At 32.9% G+C, this 22,034-nt stretch overlaps 1 protein-coding gene across 1 annotated transcript in view; it reads right to left on the bottom strand.

The window, feature by feature from the left end:
- SEMA3D (semaphorin 3D) overlaps positions 1 to 22,034 on the bottom strand; it is a 231,629-nt gene that overhangs the window by 199,161 nt on the left and 10,434 nt on the right. The window contains exon 2 of the mRNA XM_044677285.1: positions 16,841 to 16,895. The gene's annotated coding sequence lies outside the window, so the exon portion shown is untranslated. The remainder of the gene's footprint in view (positions 1 to 16,840; positions 16,896 to 22,034) is intronic.

The following is a 22,034-nucleotide window of genomic DNA, read 5'->3' on the forward strand; positions in this document are numbered from 1 at the left end:
CTTAGAAATCATATGATCCCAGAATTCTTAATTTTTTTGTGTATATTATAGACTCCATTAACAGTATGGTGAAATCTTCAGATCTTGTCTCAGAAAAGAATGTTTTAAGTGCAATAAATAAAATAGTAATGGATTAAAAAGCAATTTTATTGAAATGCAATTTATCAGAACACTGTTATTTAGTTATCAAAATATATGTACCTGACCAAAAACTTCTCATTCTGATACTTTACATTTTGGTCAAGAAAATGAAATTTGAGTCTCAAATATCATTATTTTAACTAGTTAGTTATTCATATTCCAAAAGTAAACAAACATTTATTAAGTACCTACTATATGCCATGAACTTGTTTGGGAGACACAAAGAATAGCAAAGGGCAGTCCTTACCCTCAAGGGGCTTACAACCTAAAGCCTTCCTCACCAGAAGCTCTGACTTTAATCAGTAGTAGTCATAAAAAAAAACCTAGTTTTTATTTTAATGTCTCGAGTTCTTTGCTCAGGGATTCCTAAAATGTACCTGCAGAAGTAGTATCTTTGAGGGAAAGGGAATTAAAAGTATTTGTTAAAAGATTTATATACTAAGATCAGAAAGCTACAGGAAGGCACAGTGGAAAGATCATTGGCTATTGTGTTGTTTGACCTAGATTTGAGTCCTGCCTCTACTGTTTGTCTATAAGATCTTAGGCAAATCATTTAAACTTTCCATGCCTTATCTCTCTTCTCATAATGAAGCACTTAGCTTAAATAAGAGGTTTTTAACCTTCCGTTTTTGAATTTCTTTATACAATGTTCTGATAACTGCATTTCGATATAATTGCATTTTTATCCATTAGCGTTTTATTTATTGAACTTAAAACATTTTTTTCTGAGAAAGGGTTTAAAGGCTTCACCATACTGCTAATGGGGGTCTATAATATAAACAAAAAAATTAAGAACTCCTGGATCACATGATTTCTAAGCTCTAAATCAGACAATTTGGTGATAAAGAAAGAATTGGTGAGCTCATAGAAGCTAGTCTCAATTGAAGCTTGATTGCAAAGTTTTAAAGAGAGAATAAGGAATTGGATGTATTGACTATAGGAAAATCCTTCATTCATTGTGAGGAAGGAAAGGTGAAAAATAGGACATTAGGTGAATTTATTGAATGAGTCAAAATTGTTTTTTTTTTTAGGATTGAGAAGATGAGGAGAAAGGCAGAGTAGTAGACATGAAAAGAATACTAGATTTACAGTAAAAGTACACCTTGGCACAAATCCTAAGTTCTACAGTGTCTATGTGTCCTCTGTCAAGTTATCTCACTTCTCTGGGATCACTTATTTCTCAAGCTGAAATGACAAATTTCCAGCATTTCTCTTGCAAGGAGCCATTGCTATACCTTGGAGTCCTAATGGGATAGCAAAGGCAGATTCACATAGACAAGATTGAGTCATGTAATACAGTTATATTGGGTTTAGATCTATGGGAACAGCGGATCTGGAGCTTGCAGGGACCACAGAGGCCCTTTAGTCTAATCCTTTCATTTTGTACTTGATGAAACGGAGGTCAAGGATGGGTAGTGCATTGCCCAAGGTGACCAAAGTTGTGTCAGAGGCAAAATGGAGCTAAGCTCCTTTGGATAAAGAGTCACTGTTCTCTCTACTCTGCCACAATATCTGGGAGACTGCCCCCTGCCATTTACTTATACTCCTGGGCTCTCAGGGTAACTAATAATCATGGCCACCAAAGAAGTAGACATGTTCTCCCTTCTCTACCTCACCCATCTAAACTCCTTGTCAGGGTGGGGGTGGGGGTGACAAAATCATTCATTTTTTAATTAACCTCAGAGCCTAGCAAAATTATTTGTACATAGTAGGCACTCAATAAGTAGTGATCAAATTGAACTGAATTGTGGATCAGATAAGTATTTTTACATATCTTTATGAACAGCAAGAATTTTTTTTGTCACCACTGAAATCAAATTGTTTTTAGGTATATTAAGTTTTTCCTTCGAATGGGAAGCAAATGGCTTTTGCAAGTTAGCTTTTCAGAAAACAAACACAAAACCTACAATCAGTAAAAAAAGCATCTAAATTAGGCTGAAAAACTATTTCTGATTCTTTAGATTCTGGAGGTACCTGGTTAAAAAAATTGCACACCTTGAAGGAGACAGAACTATTTTCTAATAAATTGAGGTGTTTTGTTTTATTATAAATTGTGACTACTTTGACCCCCAAAGATTTAGACACAGAGGATACAAGTAACAGGGTGCATCATTACCAGTCATAAAATAGTGACTGAAATGTTTCAAATGACCCAAATCAAAAAGATTACTTTTGGAATATTATAATTCTACATCTTGACCAGTATTCTTCCAATATACTATAAGACTAAACTATGAAAAATTATCTTTGAAGAAATGCATTATTCTTCCTAAAATCCCTTAGATCTATTTCAAGAATAGGAGAAAAATGCCCCTGGATATATGATCAAAAGCATTTATAGTGTGCAAACATTACATTTTAAACATGGTTACAGAAAACATTTCAATTCAAAATTTACATGAATGATGTGAGGGATGTATTTTCACTATCAATTCACCACTAATTCCCTTTGTTTGGGGAATTTATTATTCCAGGAAGGATGGAATTTCCCTTAATGGGAAAGCATACATACCCATACACACACACACACATGCACACACAATCAAGAGATATGATGTAATAAACAAATATGTGAGTTGTTTTTCTCTTTTAAAAATTGAAAAGCTGCACATCTGTTTCCTGATATAATACTTCTTTGCTGACAAATAAGATGGGATTAAAGTTTCTTTTAGTTTCTGTTCTTATAAAAGTGACCACAGCAACAGAGACTGTCATGCAAAGTATAATTTCCCTTTTTCATATACAAATGAAAAATTTGCAATGATTTTTAATTGGCTTATTTTTAAACTTATTCACTTGTGTAGTAGGAAATAGGGCACCACTGGCAGCACCTATACCAAGTAAGAGTGAACATTTTCACTGAAGATATTACTTTTGGAGAGGAAAAAAAACTCAAATTTTATTTGAATATTTTGTAGGTGTTTTCTCTTATTAAAAAAGATCACTTCAAATCCATTGAAAATCTAAACATATAATCCTGTCAATTAGCCCCTCTGAAACTACAGAGCATTTTCTTTAATATGAGAACCTACAGGTTTTGTATCCTAGGGCAATATTGGAATTAAACATTAATGACATACAGCACTCTTGAAGAATTTTATAAGTCATACGTCTTGCCAAGAACAAGTTTTCTAAGCACTAATTAAATCCAAATACTACTAACAACTCACATTTAACAATGATCAGATATGATAGCATATTTTAAAATAACTAAGAAATTGCCAAAGATTGCTGTTTTAAAAGCACGGGGTGATGAAGTAGGGCAAAACGGTGGACATGGGAACATATTAATGCATGTGTAAGCATGTCTATAACATCCATATATGTGTGCATATGTGTACGTATATACATGTATAAACATACATATGCATAAAACAAAATATTTATTAAGAGCTTATTATGTGCCAGGTGCTAGAAATAGAAATATAATTAATCAAATAATTCTTATACATAACATTTTCTGATGTATGTATATAATACATGGGTGTATAGTATATTTGATAACTAAAGAGATAGATGAGTTAGATCTTGTTAGCTATGAAATTGATGATTAATGCTGAATTCTCAGGAAATTCTTCAATAACAAAACAGTCTCTCTCTTTATTACAACATTGCCTCCCAAGAGAATGCAAAGATAAATCTTTTTATCTTCCAGAATGACTGTCTAGAAGAGTTTTCTTGACTGTTCTAATATAGGGGTTCTTAAACTTTTCTGTACCATAGACTGTTTGGCAAAAGCCTGGGCAGTGCTCAGAATAATGTTTTAAATGTATCAAACAAAATGTATTGGATTACAAAGGAAGTGAATTAAATTGAAAAATAGATATTAAAATAATTATTTTTAAAAGTTCATCAACTAACGATCAAGAACTACTAATCTCAGAGAAAAATAAAAATAAATAAATCTTACTGTGAGAATATTTAGTAACTACAACAACTCGTATTTACATAGTCTTTTAAGAATTATTCATATAATTTTCTTACATCAATTTCATGAGATAGGTGGTTAAAAAAAAAAAAGAAAACCACTTCCAGTTTATAGACAAATAAACTGAAGATTGGGAAGGTTAAATGACTTTGCAATGTTCATGTAGCTAGCAAATTTCAACACTAGAAAGCAAAGTGAGGTCTTCTTAACCTAAAAGTAACATTCCTTCCACTACATCAGGGGTCGGCAATATATGACTCTCGAGCCATATCTAGCTCTTTTGAGGGCCAGATATGGCTCTTTCTGCAGGAGCCATAAAGTCAATTTTTTTTAGGCGCTGTTACAGGAGCCGCACTGTGAGCACTGTACGGCTCTCACGAAATTACATTTTTAAAAATGTGGCATTTATGGCTCTCATGGCCAAAAAGTTTGCTGACCCCTGCACTACATGATGCTTAATTAAATCCATTTATCCTCTCTGTTTGTATTCATTCCATCCTACACATATTATTCATTTAACTGATTTTCATACAATAAAGAACATTTTGATTTTTCTATAGCAATTTGACTTTTCCTATTATAATCCGCATCTTTTTTTTCAGTTGTATTCAACAACAATAGAAGGAATTATTTTAAACATCTGAGACATCATTGATGTCTTAGTCATAAGAATAATATGTTGGCCTTGTAGTTGTCCTCCAAGAAAGTCTGAAGAATCCCTGCAAAGAGTTTGCTCACCCAGAAAAATATGATTGAAATATAGCTAAATATAATAAAAGTGACTCTAATACACATATAAACATGCGTATATAAGCATATATATTTTATTATGAACTTGAAAGTCCTCAGAAAACATGCAAAAACTATAAAATAACAAAAAAAGAAAATTATATAAAAATGCCTTTAATCTAGAAGGTTGTATAAAATTGACAAGTTTTGTAGCTGATATTGCTGGAGCAGGATGGATGAGAAGCTACAGGTTCTCCTTCCCGGTTTGCCAGCTGACTTGATTATAAAGTTCTCAAGGAGATGGAGTGACCCCTTGCATCAATATGTGAAGATCTGTGATTTTGTCTTATCTGAATAATATTACTGATGCTTATCAAACCCCTCAGTGATTCAAGAGGTGGTGTCTGACAGCAGCTGTGCCTCCAATTTGTCACCTTGTGGACAGCCTGATGATGAGCTTCTTCTAGTTTGCTTGCCCAACAAATATCCAGTTACCCACTAAGTCCATACCCAAAGTCTTCCAACTTCTGGGCAGTTTTTTTAACTTTTAATTTACCAACACAATTGTCAAAAACTCAGTCCCCTCTCTATGTCAATCAAATCTCAGGTCCAATCTCTATCTCTAAAAACATGCTACTGAATCTCTTAGCCCACAATGCCAATGGAAAGGATTGAAGTCAATAATGTTTAAGTGTTTTTGTAGCTATAAAATGCTGAGTCTTTGAAACAACCTTAAAGAAAACAGTATGGTTCTTCATTAAGTGAGTTTTGTAATATATCCTCTGAGTCAAGTGTTTTATCAGTCTGACTCTCATTTAAGTCCAAAATTGGAATTTAGTACAAATACTTAGATATTAGTTCTGAATACCAAGTATTAAAATAAGACACCTGGTTGGAAACACTCCAAAACACTACTGGATGCATACCAAATTGACTTTGTCATGTGCTTTAATGTTTACTCTGAAGAAAGCTGGTTTTTGAAGACTAACAGGTTGTTTGCTACTTGGGCACAGTAGGATTTTTCTCTGAACAGTCAGACTAATACTAAGTGCATTCTGACATGAGTTGAGTAAAGTAGAAGGCTTAAAATGGTGAACAAATTGACGTTTTTATAAGATTTAAGCCTCTAGCAAAGTTTTATGCCAATGCCTCATCGTGGTAGGAATTTAAGCCTGAGTTTTTGAATGCTATGCCAACAGAACAGAATCTCCACCAGATTCTACTAAGCTGAAAAATATACATGTCCATCCATAGTGACAGTTCCTGACCCCTGTTAGGTGGCTACCTAAGAATTTTTAAGAGACAATTATTATCAGGTTAACCATGGCAACTAATGAAACAAATAAAAATTTAAAATGATTCTCAGTCCTCTTTTCTCCAGTACAGTTTCCATAGGGATGGCAGTGGGAGAGAGGCAAACCAGAGTCCATTATCAGAAAAGTTTCTAATTGTCAATAAACATTAACTTAAGTATAGCTACTCTAAAAGAGAGATCCTTGTCCAATGAGTAAAATAATATGCTGCTGGAAGAAATCATTCACATAGACATCAATCTTCTCATTAAAATTCAAAGAAGAAATAGAAATGAGCCACAACAAAATGAAAGGATACATCATAGGCTGGAGAGGTAAATAAAGGAATTGGTGGAGTTGGCTTCACTTTGTACCCAAAAGTAATGAAATGTCCCATAATTATATAGTACATATGGTCACCTCACCTTGGAATACGTATAATGCTTATAAAAATAATATAACAATTATGATAAACATTTGTGCTCATATTTCCAGCAAAGTAGTAGTAAGATGGAAAACTGACAAGTTCCTTCAAACTACATTAATATATACCTTTTTATTCAATGGTTTCATTGCAAAGATAGGCACATGGAAAATGGTTACTTTTATATTGGAAATATTGTTCAGAACTACAGCAAGAAACCTGGAGAAGGCTTGTAGATAACAGAATTTTCATTCCTTTTACTTTTTTTTTTAAATATTACTTTTTATTGTAATGTAAATCACAATTTCATATTGTTCATCATTGTAAGAATACACTGAAACATAGCCAAAGCCTCAAAATAAAACCATAAATATTGATCCGTATCCATTCAGCTCCAACAGTTTTGTCTCTCGAAGCAAATAGCATTATCAGTCATAAGTCTCTGAGGATTGTCCAGATCATTGCATTGATGAGAGTAGTCAATTTTTCATAGATTATCATCATATGATATTGTTATTATTATGTACAATGTTCTCTCAGTTCTGCTTATTTCACTCTTCATCAACTCCTGCAGATCTTTCCAGCTTTTTCTGAAATAATTTTGCTTATCATTTCTTATAGCACAATAGTATTCTATCACCAAGATGTATCACAATTTGGTCAGCCATTCCCTGACTGATGAACTTCCCCTCAGATTCCAGTTCTTTGCCACCAAAAAAAGAGTTGCTACAAATATCTTTGTAAAAGCAGGTTCTTTCCTCATTTTTATGATCTCTTTGGGATACAGACCCAGTAATTGTCATATGTTTCTTCTAAACGAAAGTCAAAAGGGTTTGGACATGGTGAACAGAGAACAATGTAAGAAATTAAGCTTATTATCTTAATAGATAAGAAATAATTGGTTACCAGTACAGAAGTTATTTCCAAAATAATTGACTATGTATAATCATACTAGGAACTAGCTAGAGTAAAATTGTTTCCTCTGAATATATGAAGATTATATAAAATTTATTGATAGAGTCAACCAAAGAGATAATTTGTTTCAATTAACCTATTTTTATCAACATCAAGTGAAGTAGTTATGTCTTCCAACAGCATTTGCTATTTTCTCAGCGGTCTTCTACAAGCACAAATGGGGAAACATACATAAATATATAAATATATATATATGGATATATATAGTATACATTCATATACATTTTCTCTATAGATATTGAAGAACTTTAGTTATTCTTTTGTGGGTGGCATCATGATTGAATTAAGCCTCAGCATACCACAGAGATATATACATATATATGTTATATTCCTATAAAATATGTATATATATTACCTCAATGAAATACAAGGCCATTGAAAAAGATAATAATTTAACTACTCACATAGGAAAAATACATGGAAATGGAGGGAAAAACTGCCTGCTGGACAGACTAAGAGACACATTTGGAAGGAGAGTACATTGAATTAAGACATCAATTAAATATCTCTTGTTTAGTATTATAGATAGAGCAATAATCAGGATAAAATGTTTCTGAAAAACTAGCACTTTTCATGATCCCCAAATTGTCTTCTGTCATAAAAATTATCTTTTAAAAATCAATATTCAATTCAACAAATTGAAAGAGATGTTGAAAATAGGGATCTTAGATTTTTGAGGTGTCATAGAAATAAAGGTACATAAATACACTATTGGTAGGTTATCCATTCTGGAAAACAAATGGAATTATCCTAAGAAGGTTTCTAAAATGCCCATGCCCTTTGATCTAGAGATCCTTCTACTAAGTGCCTATTCCAAGGAGGTCAATGATAGAAAAGAAATTACCATACATACCAAAATAGTTACAATTGCAATTCTTGTAAGAGCAGAGAACTGGAATAAGAGTGCAATGGAACATTATTTCATTATAGGCAACAGTGATAAAGAAGGATGGGAAGACATTAACTTCTGTAAAATAAAATAAGTAGGAAACGGAAAAAATAAATACTTATAGTAGCTCTACCAATGTAAATAGAAAAAACAATGAAATAATTGAAACTGAATGCTGAGAAGTTGTAAAAAACAAATTTGGCCTCAAGAAAGAGATATAAAAAGAGACATTTCACTTGTTTTTGAAAGAGTGAGAATTATGAGTGTTGAAAACAACACATGATAGAAAGAGAAAACCCACTTAAATTAACTGCAAACAATATAAAATACCTAAGAGTGTACCTGTCAAGACCCAGGAATTCTAAAATCACAATTACAAAAAAAACCCAAAAAACTTTTACTCAAATAAAACCAGATCTAAACAATTGGAAACGCATTAATTGCTTCTGGATAGGCCAAACCAATATAATAAAAATGACAATTCTGCCTAAATTAATTTACTTATTCAGTACCATACCAATCAAAGTGTCCAAAATTATTTCATAAAGCTAGAAAATATAATAATAATGATGAACAGAAGACAAAGAATGTCAAAGAAAATGATTTAAAAAAATAAAAAGAAAGCTGGTTTAGTGTACCTGATCTCAACCTGTATTACAAAATGGCAACTATCAAAATAATCTGATATTGACCAAGAAACAAAGTGGTGGATCGGTGGAATAGATTAGGCACTCAATTGAATGATTACAGTAACCTAGCATTTGGCAAACCCAAAGACTCAAGCTTTTAGAAAAATAATTCACTATTTAACAAAAACTGCTGGGAAAATTGGAAAACAGTCTGGCAGAAACTAGGCACAGACCATTCCATACACACACACACACACACACACACACACACACACACACACAGATATAGATAGATATACACTAGTATCCAAATAAAGTCGAATAGATACATGATTTAGAAATAAATGATGAAACTATAAACAAATTAGAGGTGCATACCCCAGCTTAATTATCAGGTATATGGACTAGGGAAGGATTTATGTCCAAACAAGACATAAAGAACAATAAGAGATATAAAGTAAATAACTTTGACTATATTAAATTTAAAAGGTTTTGCACAAACAAAACTAATACAAACAAGATTAGAAGGGAAAAAACAAACTGGGAAATTTTTAAAACAAGTTTCTCTGACAAAGACCTCATTTCTCAAATGTAAAGAGAACTGAGACGCTCTCTCTCTCTCTCTCTCTCTCTCTCTCTCTATATATATATATATATATGAAAAGAATACAAAACATTCTTTAAATGACAAGTGATCAAAGGATATGGGAAATTAAAACTATTTTACTGACAGGAAAACAATTTCCAAAGTACTACTGATTAGAGAAATGCAAATTAAAACAACTCTGAGGACTACTCACACCTATCAAACTGACTAATATGACCAAAAGGGAAAATGATGAATGTTGGAGGGGATGTAGAAAAACTGTGACACCAATACACAGTTGGTGGAGCTGTGAACTAATATAATCATTCTGCAGAGCAACTTGGAACTATGCCCAAAGAGCCATCAAACTGTGTACCATTTGATTCAGCAATATCAGTACTAGCTCTGTATCCAAAAGAAATCAAAAATTGAGGGAAAGGACCTACTTGTACAAAAATATTTACAGTAGTTTTGTTTTTGTTTTTGTTTTTTTGTGGTGGCAAAGAACTGGAAACTGAAAGGACATCCATCATTTGGGGAATGGCTGAACAAGTTGTGGAACATGATTGTAATGGAATACTATTGTGCCATAAGAAATGAGAAACAAGATCATCACAAAAACCTGTAGTGACTTATAGGAAGTGATTCAAAGTGAAGTAAACTGAACCAGGAGAACACTGTACACAGTAAAAGCAAGAAGGAAATGACAAAGTCTGAATGCAGATTAAAGCATGCCATTCTTCACTTTATTTCCTACATAATTTTTTCTCTAATGTAATCAATATGTGTCTTCTTTCACAACATGATGAACATGGAAATATGTATAGTACAATAACACATATACAACCTGCCATCTTGGAGAAGGGGAAGAATTGGAAGGGAGGGAGAAAACATGCATCACAGAATGTCAGAAAATGATTATTAAAAATTATACCCACATATAATCTGGGGAAAAACATTAAAAAACTACATGTCAGATTTGTTAATTTGCTATAGTATTTGCCTTCTTTTCTAGTTCATTAAAATATAAAATAATTATTTAGGAGGGGAAATATGAAGGGGCTTAACAGAGGGAAAGATGAAATGTAACTGATATAAAAACAGAATATGTCAATAAAATATTAAAAAGTAAAAGTAAAAGATGGGATAAAAAATTCTGATGGGATTATAGAAATAAATGAGAACAATATGTTTCAACCACCCTGAAGGCGCTGGAAGCAGTAACTATGGAGCCCATAGAGAAGAAAACCTCATCCACTGCCTCCCAGACCATCACCAGACATCTTGACTTTTGTCTTGCCACTAGATTTTGATGACTTTGAAAAAAGTGAGACTGACAATTCTGTGCAATTCTTATTCAATTAAATCAAATTCATGAGTGAGTCAAAGGATATCACCAGTGACATCATTTTGGTCCTCTTCAAGTACAAAGGACAACAACCAATTGGTAATAATAACTCAAAAAGATTTGAGTTAGCTGTTTACCTGCTCTATTACATGCTATGATAGATACAAAAAACTACAGTCATAAATCTGCAAATGTTTAACCTATATCAAACTACTGGCCATCTCAGGGAGAAGGGAAGGAAAGAATTTGGAATTCAAAATGTCTTTAAATTTTAAATTGTTTTTACTTCTAAGTGGAAAAAATTAAACATTAAAAATATTAAGTCACAGAAATAAGTTCCCCATGGGAGACTGCTGTGGTATATTAAGGGAAAAAAAAACATTAAATTTTGAATAAGACCTGGATGGGAGCTCCTTAAATGCAGGGGATATTTCTACCTTCCTTTTTGACTGAAACATTAGTTTTCTAGCACATAGTAGATACCTGAATACTTGTTAACTTGACTTGATCTGTGTGACCTGGGCAAGTCACTGGCCCTCCAGATCTGGTCATGAAATCATTAGAATGGATGATTTCACACTCCTTCCAATTTTAAAACCTATGATTTTATAAACTACTTGTAGAACCTAAAAAAGTTATAAATAATGATAGCGATAACAGGTTCTGTCAAAAAATAGAGATATTTGCAATCTAGAATCCTCAGGAAATACTGGGTAGATAAAATCATTCACAGACTGAGCTTTGAAGAATATACAGGATACAGAGGGCAGAGAGCCTAGGAAAGGAAATTCCATTCAGGTGGAACCTCACAAACAATAAAAAATAAAAATATTTGCCATGATTAGAAGGCTTTCATTGAGTACTTTTTAAATTTAAATTTAAATTTTGAATATTCACTGAGTACTTTAAAAAATCTACATAATATATTAAAATTCTAAGTCTCATTTCTGTCATCTATGATCTGAACATTTTGCTTATAAGGTGGTATCTATACGAATTTCACCATCTTCCATATACAGAGATGCATTTTAGTACCCCTTTGAGATAAAAGAAATTGCTCAACTTCCTTTGGGGGAGAAATTTCATGAGGTATTGTATATCTGGTGGGAACCAAATCTGACCTCAGAATATGGCAGAAGATGTAATTTACTCTGTGGTGAAATTTGGATATGGTATACACTCATTTCAAAAAAAACCCTGAATATGCATTTATCTTATGCACAACATTCAAAAGGAAGTATAAAGGTCAACACCTCTTATTTCTGAAAGGGATGTTGGTCTATTCTATCATAATAGATAAAAAGCTCCATTATAGCATACTATATTGTCTATGTAATGCATTAAGGTAAATCTATCAAAAATAACAATCCCATCATGTCATGATGTGTCATGCTTCCTTACATTCTACTACAATTTCCTTAATTTAGGCCTTTGTCATCTCATGCCTCCTTATTATTTCCCATCTTCCAAAATATCACCACTTCTAGTATATCATTTGTATTACTGCCCAATTAATATTCCTCAAATACTTTTAAATAGTTCAAGCGTATGTGTAGAAATTTTTCCCTTTGCCTGAAATTTAAGATCCTCCAAAATGTAAAAAGCCATTTCTGCAGAAAGTTTATACAGATATATAAGCCATGGTCCTTATCCTCAGGGAGCTAACAATTTATCTGCTGAGATAAATTGCATACATAGCTACAAAATGCCACAATAAAGAATTTGTATTTTATTTAATAGAAAGCGAGAAATTAGGTCAGTCATTTTTCAGTTGTGTCTGACTCTTTGTGACTTTATTTGGGGTTTTCTTGGCAAAGACACTGGAGAGGTCTGCCATTTTCTTCTCCAGCTCATTTTACTGTTTACCTGTTTTCTAAGGAAAACAGGATTAAATGACTTGCCTAGGGTTACACATCTTAAAAATGTCTTTTTTATTTCTATTTTTTATTTTTTAGAACATTTTTCCATGGTTACATTTAAAAATGTCTTGAGGTCAGGTTTGAATTCTTCCTTACACTAGGCCTTGGTCTCTATCCACTGCCACCTCTTCCCTGAAAAATTAGTAAAGATTTGCAAAAGGAAGATAGATATAATCAATATATTAAGAAGATTAACCTGGCAGGGGTGTAGAAGATGTTTTTCTTGCAGGAACTGTAAGGGACTAGAGGCAGAGAGAACAATTGGGACACTAATTGCAATAGCTACTAGATAGCACATGTATTAATGGATCTGCCCTGACATATTCTCAAAAAATCTACAAGAAGATGCCAGGATTTTTCTTTCTTCCACCACACCCCAGCTATTCTACATGAAATCCCCAGGGTCAGGCCAATCTAGTCTCACTTTCTTTGGGTAACTGTGGAACTCTACCTGGATTCAGTATCTTTCCAATCAGAACAATAATTTAACCAAAAGCAAAAACAGAAATAAAAATCACAAATCAGGCTGACACACTTTCATTAAGAGAAATGACAGATTTACTTGGATCCAACAATATTGTTCAATCCTTTTACAGTTTCATTATCAGGAAGGCATAATTATATTATAAATAATTAATCCTTAAAGAAATGCTAAGGCATAAAACTTAAAAGCTAGAGGAATTAATGATAAATTTATAAGATGCTTAAATCAAATACGTCCACTGCATTTAACATTTGAAATGTCTTCCTTCTTATAATTTATTTGACAAGAAATTATCAATATATGCTGATTAAGTCAGAATACCACTCAATAAGTGTCTGATTCAAGGGGGGTGGGAACTTAATTTCCCCGGTCACATGGCCCCAAACTGAAGCCAGATCTTATTCTATTTGCAATTATAGAAAAATAATTTATATTTTTCTCACCTAAAGATTAACGTAAAAGAATATTCTTTTTAATGGATGAGGATAAGAATTGTACATACAATTTCATTTGTTCAAGGAACACCCCAGTGAGGAAACTCTCTTCACCAATGCAGGCCACTAGCTTCTATGAAACTTAGAGACTTTCCTAGAACATTGAAGAGTTTAAACGATTTGCCCAGGAACCTTTCAAAATAACTTTGTTTTTGCTCAGCAAGCCTTTATGGTCTACGAGAGTAATTTTACTAATTTGTAGTTAATATAGAATATGATGACAAATATACATAGGCATACCAATATATCAAGGCTGGATTATCTGAAGAAAAAATTTTTAAAGTATGATGAAAAGGATCTTCCCATGTGGAAAAATGAAAGATTCATTTTTACTGCTACTTACTCAGAAACCAAGTTGACCTTTAAAGTGTAGTCTCTGGAAAAAAAAATGTGAGCCAATGCTCTGATTGTTTCTACGCAGATCCACATGCCAAAAATCTGTAAGCAGAATCTGGTATATAGAACAAAGCCCTTGGCCATGATGCATCAGCTCTCTTGCAGTTGGGTGGAAGAGGTACCTCTAAGGACTTGTGCCTTCCTGGCACCACCACTTTGGTAGGGAAAAGGAGGAGGGTGGAAGTAGGGAGAACTTAAGGCTTCTGCCAATAGCCAAGGACAACACAGTTCTTTTAGCTGTAATCCTACCTCTATGAGATTTTATGTGAGGTTGTAGATGGTAATCTGGTAAATCCCTAAATTTTTATTTTGACATAATTGTTTTTCTTTGTAATCTTATCTATTTTATTTTATGCATTTAAAAGCATTCCCTTGTGAAGGGACTAAGGACTTCACCAGATTACCAAAGGGATCCATTTCTCTCACACACACATAACATGCACAAATTAAAAATCCCAGTTGTGGAAAGAAAACTACTTGTAATCATAGGATCATAGCCAATTAATGAATAAATAAGCAGCAGGGGATAACATGTTGGACTTCAAACTATGAAGGTCTTGGTTCAAAACCAGCCTCAGAAAATTACTACCTGTATGACTGCAGGCAAATCATTTAATCTCCATCTGTCCCAGCCTCATCATCTGTAAAATGGGGATATAATTATATCTCCCTCCCAGAGATGTGAGAATCAAATAAAATAATATTTATAAGCATTAAACTGCTAGCTATTTGCTATTACGATTTTTTATGTGCCAAACACTATGATAGGAACTGTGATGGATACTTAAATTATATTCATATAAGTCAAAAGTAATTTTACCAAACTATCTTTATCTGATCCAAGACAATGGCCTTAAGGAAGCAAATTGGATGATAGGCTTTGAATCCAATGGATATAAGTCAGAAAGGAAGCTGATTATGCTATGGTAACCAAGAAGATTTGAGCTCTCAGTGATGGATCAGGACAAGGCAAACGTTAGAAGTGGTAAGCAAAGAAGCCTAAATAGAGTGGGCGAAACTAGGTAGATCAAAGACTTGAAGTCCATTATTAACATAGCGGGTTTCTCCCTTTATAAATGATATCAACAAAACAGAAATATCACTGACATAACATACCTCATGGAAAAAGAGGGTCATCAGTTGACAGCTAAAAGGATCTAAGAGTTCATTTAGTTTAACTCCTTCATTTTCCAGAAGAGGAAACTAAAACTAGTCCAATTCTAGCAAATTTCTTTTGTAATAGTGTATTGACTTGATTTGTGGTGTATGTGATTTTTGGTATTGTAAAGACCCATTTTATAACAGATTAAATTGATATAACAGATATAATTTGATTTTATGTGAATATGATAAGTGATGAAGGAATACTCAGACAGAATTTCTTTTATTGTTCTATTTTCTTGTGAGGAGAGATTAAGGAAAAGAAGAGTGCTTTGGTTCCATATGTATAAAGAACCAGGTGATAAAACTATTCCTTAAAACCCGAAGACAAAAAATATCGTATGGCAATAGATTGAGAATGGATGAGCAGTTCTGAGAGATATACAACTCCTGGTATCTGTTGATTCATTTTGTGGACAGCTTATGCTATTAACAGAGAAATCTAAAACCAGAAAAGGAAGGTATTAGGGTCAAGTAATAAAACAAAAAAATAATCAATGAAAGAGTAAACACTCTATTGTTATAAGATCAAAGGAATGGTTCCCAACAAAAATGAGTAGATATTCCATTGAAGATTTAGTCGATTGAATATACTGGATTCACAATGGATAAGAAGACATAAAAGGGCTACAATAAGTATTATTGGAAATATTCATTTCATTGAGATCACAGAGACATGGAAGTACCAAAATTGCCACTTCTCTTCCTTTATGTTGTTCTTTGTACCATTTAATTGTGGGGTGGGGGCAAAAAGGGGACATTTCCTCAGTTATCAACATAGCATTCACAGCATGGGAAGATGAAAAAAGGAATTTTAATATTGACTCAACTTCTTTCTGGTTTAAAAAAATAGTCAAGAATGACTGCTTTTTGAAAAATATAATCCTTAGAAATATGCTTCCATTGTTGGAAAGTACAAGAGAAATGAAGTCCAAATGTAATCAGTTTTAATGAGCCTTGAATAAGAAGGCCCAGAAAATGATATTTTCACTACCTTCTGATAATTCTTGGAATATTAATCAAAACCTCAACAACACAAAATATGTGTTAAAGCAAAAAGAAGATTCTAAGCTATGAAGTTTGCCAAGGGAGGTGATGAAATCAGGAAATACCTTGTCCTAAAATCCACTGAAATGTATTGAGTTCATGTGTGTAATTATATTGCTAACTTTCTACAAATACTATTACTTTTTAAATTATGGACTGATGACTCCTCCCTGCCAGAATTCATCACATAAAATCCATTATGGTAGTTCCCATTGCAATTAAAACGTCTAATGAAGCCCAAGTAAAATGAATTCAGTGTTTTCTCTTTTAGTCATGTACCAGTGTTTTTGTTTAATTGATTAGAATTCTTTTGAGATAATGAGCTAAACTTCAATATTCAGCAATGTAGTTTATAATAGAAATATTTTGTTGCTTCATATCCCATGTCTGACACTTACTTTTCAGTGGACAATGGGCAAGTTGCTTCTTCTTTCTGATCCTCAGGTTCTTCAACTGAAAAAAAAAAGAATAATACCTATAAAATCTACCTCACAAAATTGAACTGTCCTTAAATTGATTATATGTATTACATATTTATTATTATTTATTATCATATATGCTATTTATTATGTAGAGAGATTTTATATATATAAATAAATTTAGGCAATATATGTATTGGGGCAATCAAAGAACACAGCCAAGATTAACGTAGATATTCAAATCCCCTTATATGCTGTATTTTTTTGTGGTTGATATAAATTATCTAAGGCAGGATGACTTTCAATTTTTTTCTCCTTTACTGGGATTCCAATAGAATCTACATCTAAAACAACAACAAATGCACAGAGCACATTAGTCATACTAATAACATTTAACATTTTTCAGACTTCTTTCATTTCTTTAAGAATTTAAGTGGGATACCATTCTTCCTACTCCCAAAAAGGGCCTTTAGTCATATATTCTGGAATAGAATTGTATGGCTCTTTCCAAATAAGCCCTAGAAATGTATTTTATATGTTATGACTCATACATTCTTAGAAGAAAAAAAGCAAAAACAACGCATAACTAGCCTTTTTATCAGCTGACACACTACTGGACCAATTTTACACATACTTTACTAAATTTATAATACTCTTTGGGTAGCAAAATAGATAGAGAGCTATAAAGGACTATTTAGTCCAACACTATGGATAAAAAAATGAGAGATTCCAATAGTTGTCACTTTCCAAAGTAGAAAAGATGGGATTCAAAACTATTTCTTCTAACTCTGAAAGAGCCAACACTGTTTCCACTACAGCATACTACATACTCAAATTACTTTGATAGACTTAGCTTAAATTCTACCTCTTCTAAATACACAAACAGAAATACATATATATGCATATATAAATACATATATAGTTAAATAATGATATGAACATTGTGCACATAAAAGGGAAAGAGAAAATATAAAATCAGAAAGGATCATTAACTTTGTACAGGAAAAAAACCTGTCATCTGGCCACCTTGGCAAGATCACAGGAAATAGAATCACTGCTTAGGATTGATAGCATCTGACATTGTAACTTTTGCCAGTTTTCAGTTAACTGATAATGTCAAAGAGAATCCTGGAGAAAGACTGAATTGTTCTTTCAAAAAGTAAGAGATAATATATAGGATCAGACTGATTTTATTTTTCATTTTCATTCCTGTGGTTTTATCATGAGTGATCTGGATAGGACATAAACATGTCTTTGGGGATTTGGATTTTGGGGATAAGACCTTTGATTTTACTGATGCTGGGAACTGCTGGTGAGGAAATCCCCTTTCTACCAATACAGACTGCATCATGGTCTGCAATGTATAGTCAAGTAGATTTGCCTGAGTCACTGAGAAATTAAATGGCTTATTCAGGGCTAAAAAGACAGACAGACAGGAGAACAACATATTGAATCAGGTCTTTATCACTCTAAGGCAGAGTTGGTGAACGTTTTCATGTTTGCATGCCTGAATTGCAACTACAAGCTGCCTGTGAGCCACCGGCATTACCCCAGACAGTGGAGGAAGGAAGTACTCTCTTTGGGTGGCTGGATAGAGGGGTGGGGTATACAAAAATGTCCTTGGGTGCTGGGAAGAGGGGGAATGGAGTACCTCCCTCGGTGCTGGCTGGGCACATGTGCCAATATTTCACTTATGCTGCTCTAAGGCAACCTCTCTATCTCCTATCCATTCTGCCTCTCTTAAACATTCATACAATATTTTAACATAATCTTATAATTTGGACAAGGAAATATTAACTTCATAAGACAAGAGCTATCTTAAATTATTTTTGCAGCCTACAATTAAAAAAATAGTTCATGGGTTACCAGATAATTTCATGCTTTCTTTTGATAGTTGTCAATTATATGCCAACATCTCTGAAGAATCTGAACTAAAGATGACTCCCTCCCCCCAAAAAAGGAAAAAAAAATCAAAGCTAATATAAAAAAACCACAGCATATTATCAACAATGACTTAAATGCAATCAGAAGCATAAAAAATTATCAAAGAAAAGGAGGTGGACAGTCATTTAGCATGGGGAGATACAATGCTAACATGATTATTTCAAAGATTCCCTGAAAGATGTCAATTAGGTAGAGAGAGGACAAATGAATTTTCTAAGTATGGGGACTAAAACTACACAAGATAAATAAGCAGAGATAGACTATGATCTTTACCAGCAAAAGAAGCATCTGTAATACTGAGATAACAGATTCATGAGTATTGATTAAAACAGTAGATATGTGATTGATCTTCAAGAGAAGTAAGAACAGAAATGAAGAATGCTTTTATTTGAAAAACATTATCTCATCTGATTCATTCATCACATTCATGCTAAGTGCTTACTATCTACACTGTGCTTAAATGCCCTGTGAAGGGAGGCATAATGATAAAGAAGAGGGTCTCTTCACTCAAGAGACCTAGAATACAGGAGAGATATTGAGACATGTTTATAGATAAATATATTACATATTAGAATACAAATCCATGAGTGGAGTACAAAGTGCTATGAGACCAGATGAACTAGGTTTCACTTTTTGTATTTTCTCTTTGCTCATTATATATAATTTTCCACTATGAGTTTCCTACATACATTTACATTATCTCCCAAAGCAGCTAATCTCATTATGTGTGGTAGATCAAAGCAGAGAAGACAAAGACATAGCTCAATAACTCTCAAGTCAGGTCTGAAACAGATTATAATGTAATTGGGAAATATTTATCAAATAAAAAAAACAGTAAAAATAATGCTAGCATGTAACTTTCTAAGTCAACACACAGCCTTCAGGGACCTTTATGTATATTTTAGTAACCCTGTTTCTATTTGAATTTGACACTCTTGGTCTGAAGTATTCAGCAACTAGATGATTTAGTAAAAACAAATATTCCAAAATGCTAAGAAATCAATATTCTATCTCCTATTGATCTCATATTTAAAGTAACAAATGAATGTGCAACCACAGTTTTAGAAATGAAGAATGATAAAGAAAGATACCATTACTAAATTAGGGAACCCATAATAGTTTAACTGATAGAACTTTGTAAAAATGGAAGAATTCATGGCCAAACAAGAGATAAAGAGTATTATAAGATATAAAATGAATAATTTTGATTATATTAAATTAAAGGGCTTTTGTCCAAAAAACCATAATGTAACTAAGATTTGAAGGGAAACAACAAACTGGGGAAAAATTCATAACAAATTCTCTGATAAAAGTCTAATTTCTCAAATTAAGATAAATTTAAAAGAATATAAGTCATTCCCCAATTGACAAATAGTTAAAGGATATATGAAAGAGCAATTTTTCAGATGAGGAAATTAAAGCCTTTGATAATTGTATGAAAAAATGTTCTAAATCATTCTTGATTAGAGAAATGCAAATTAACACAATGCTGGAGTACCACCTCATTTCTATCAGATTTGCCAATATGACAGTAATGAAAAGTGATAAATATTGGAAGAGATGTGGCAAAATTGGGACACTAATGCATTGTTGGTGAAGTTGTCATTTCATCCAACTATTCTGGAGCACAATTTGGAACTATGCCAAAAGGGCTATAAACATGTGCATACCCTTTTATCCTGTAATATTACTATTGAGTCTATATCTCAAAGAGATAATAAAAAAGAGGAAAGGACCTACTTCTACAAAAGAAATATTTGTAGCAGCTCTTTTTGTAGGGGCAAAGAGGGAAACTGAGAGGATAGGGGAACGATTGAACAAATTGTAGTACATGCTGGTGATGGAATACTGTTGTGCTATAAGAAATGATAAGCAAGATGATTTTAGAAAAAGCTGGAAAGATCTGCAGGAACTGATGAAGAGTGAAATAAGCAGAATATTATACACAGTAACAGGAATATTGTGTGATGATCAAATGTGAAAACTTCACTATTATCAGCAATGCAATGATCTGGGACAACCCTGAAAGATTTATGTATTCATCTCCAAAGAAAGAACTGTTGGAGTTGGATAGATGTGGATCAAAGCATACTATCTTTCACATTAGTATATTTATGGTTTTATTTTGGGGTCTTGGTTTTGTATGAGTTTATTCTTACAACAATGACCAATATGGAAGTATGTTTTTCATGATAACATTTAAAAAAAAAGAAATGAAGTGTGACCAATCAGTCCATTCATGATGTTAGGTAAAACTGTCCAACAAATACTTTCCAGAAACAGTCATTTCTTTTCTAAGAAGTCAATTATTTTGTCTTTCTCAGAACAACAACTTTGTGGAGACTTCAGGATATCAACCAATAAAAATATATTTTTAAAAACAGAATAGATGAATTTACCTTACTCAGCTTTTCCCAATAATAAATTCAAATTCCAACCCAAGTACTTACTACTTGTTTGATCCTAGGCATCATTTAACAAACTCTCATTGCCACTGTAAAAAGATAGGGCTCAACTCAAGGGTTCCATTATGGCTCTAAATCTATAAACCTGTGATCCTGTAAGAAACCCTAAGAAAATCTTGAAAGTGCCTTAAGCAAAGTCATCATCCTGAACTACCTAAAATGAGAAATACCTGATTATTAAAAACTGCTTAATTTGGAATTCCTCTTAACCTGAATATGTGAATTCATTAGTATAGACAGCAAACTTCCACTGAGGCAACCTTGTTTACCAATCCCGATTAGCAAAAGTTCTATAACTTGAGGATCAGAAATTTGGCTTGGGCATTTGGAAGTTAAGTGACTTTTCTAGGGTAACAGTCAATATGTGTTATGGACAAGATTTGAACCGAGGTCTTTTTGACACTACAGTTGGCTTTCATCCACCATGGGGCAATGGATGACGCTCTGAGTCTTGAAGACCTGAGTTTAAATATGGCCTCAGACACCAGCTGGGTGACCTTGGAAAAGTCACTTAATCTCTGTCTCAGCATTCTCAACAACAAAATGGGGATAATAATAGAACATATGAAAATCAATTGATATAATATTTATAAATCATTTAGCTAAGCAACTGGCATATGGCAGATTCTTAAGTTCTCATTCTTTTCCCTTCCCTCTTTATGGCTTACACATAAATTGAGTTTATTTTTAAAATGAGGATGTTCGAAGCAAAATAATAGTCACAAAAACATTATTTCAGGAGGAATAATCAAGTTACTCAATGG

The sequence above is a fragment of the Gracilinanus agilis genome, chromosome 5, assembly GCF_016433145.1.
Source record: "Gracilinanus agilis isolate LMUSP501 chromosome 5, AgileGrace, whole genome shotgun sequence".
Lineage (NCBI taxonomy): Eukaryota > Metazoa > Chordata > Mammalia > Didelphimorphia > Didelphidae > Gracilinanus > Gracilinanus agilis.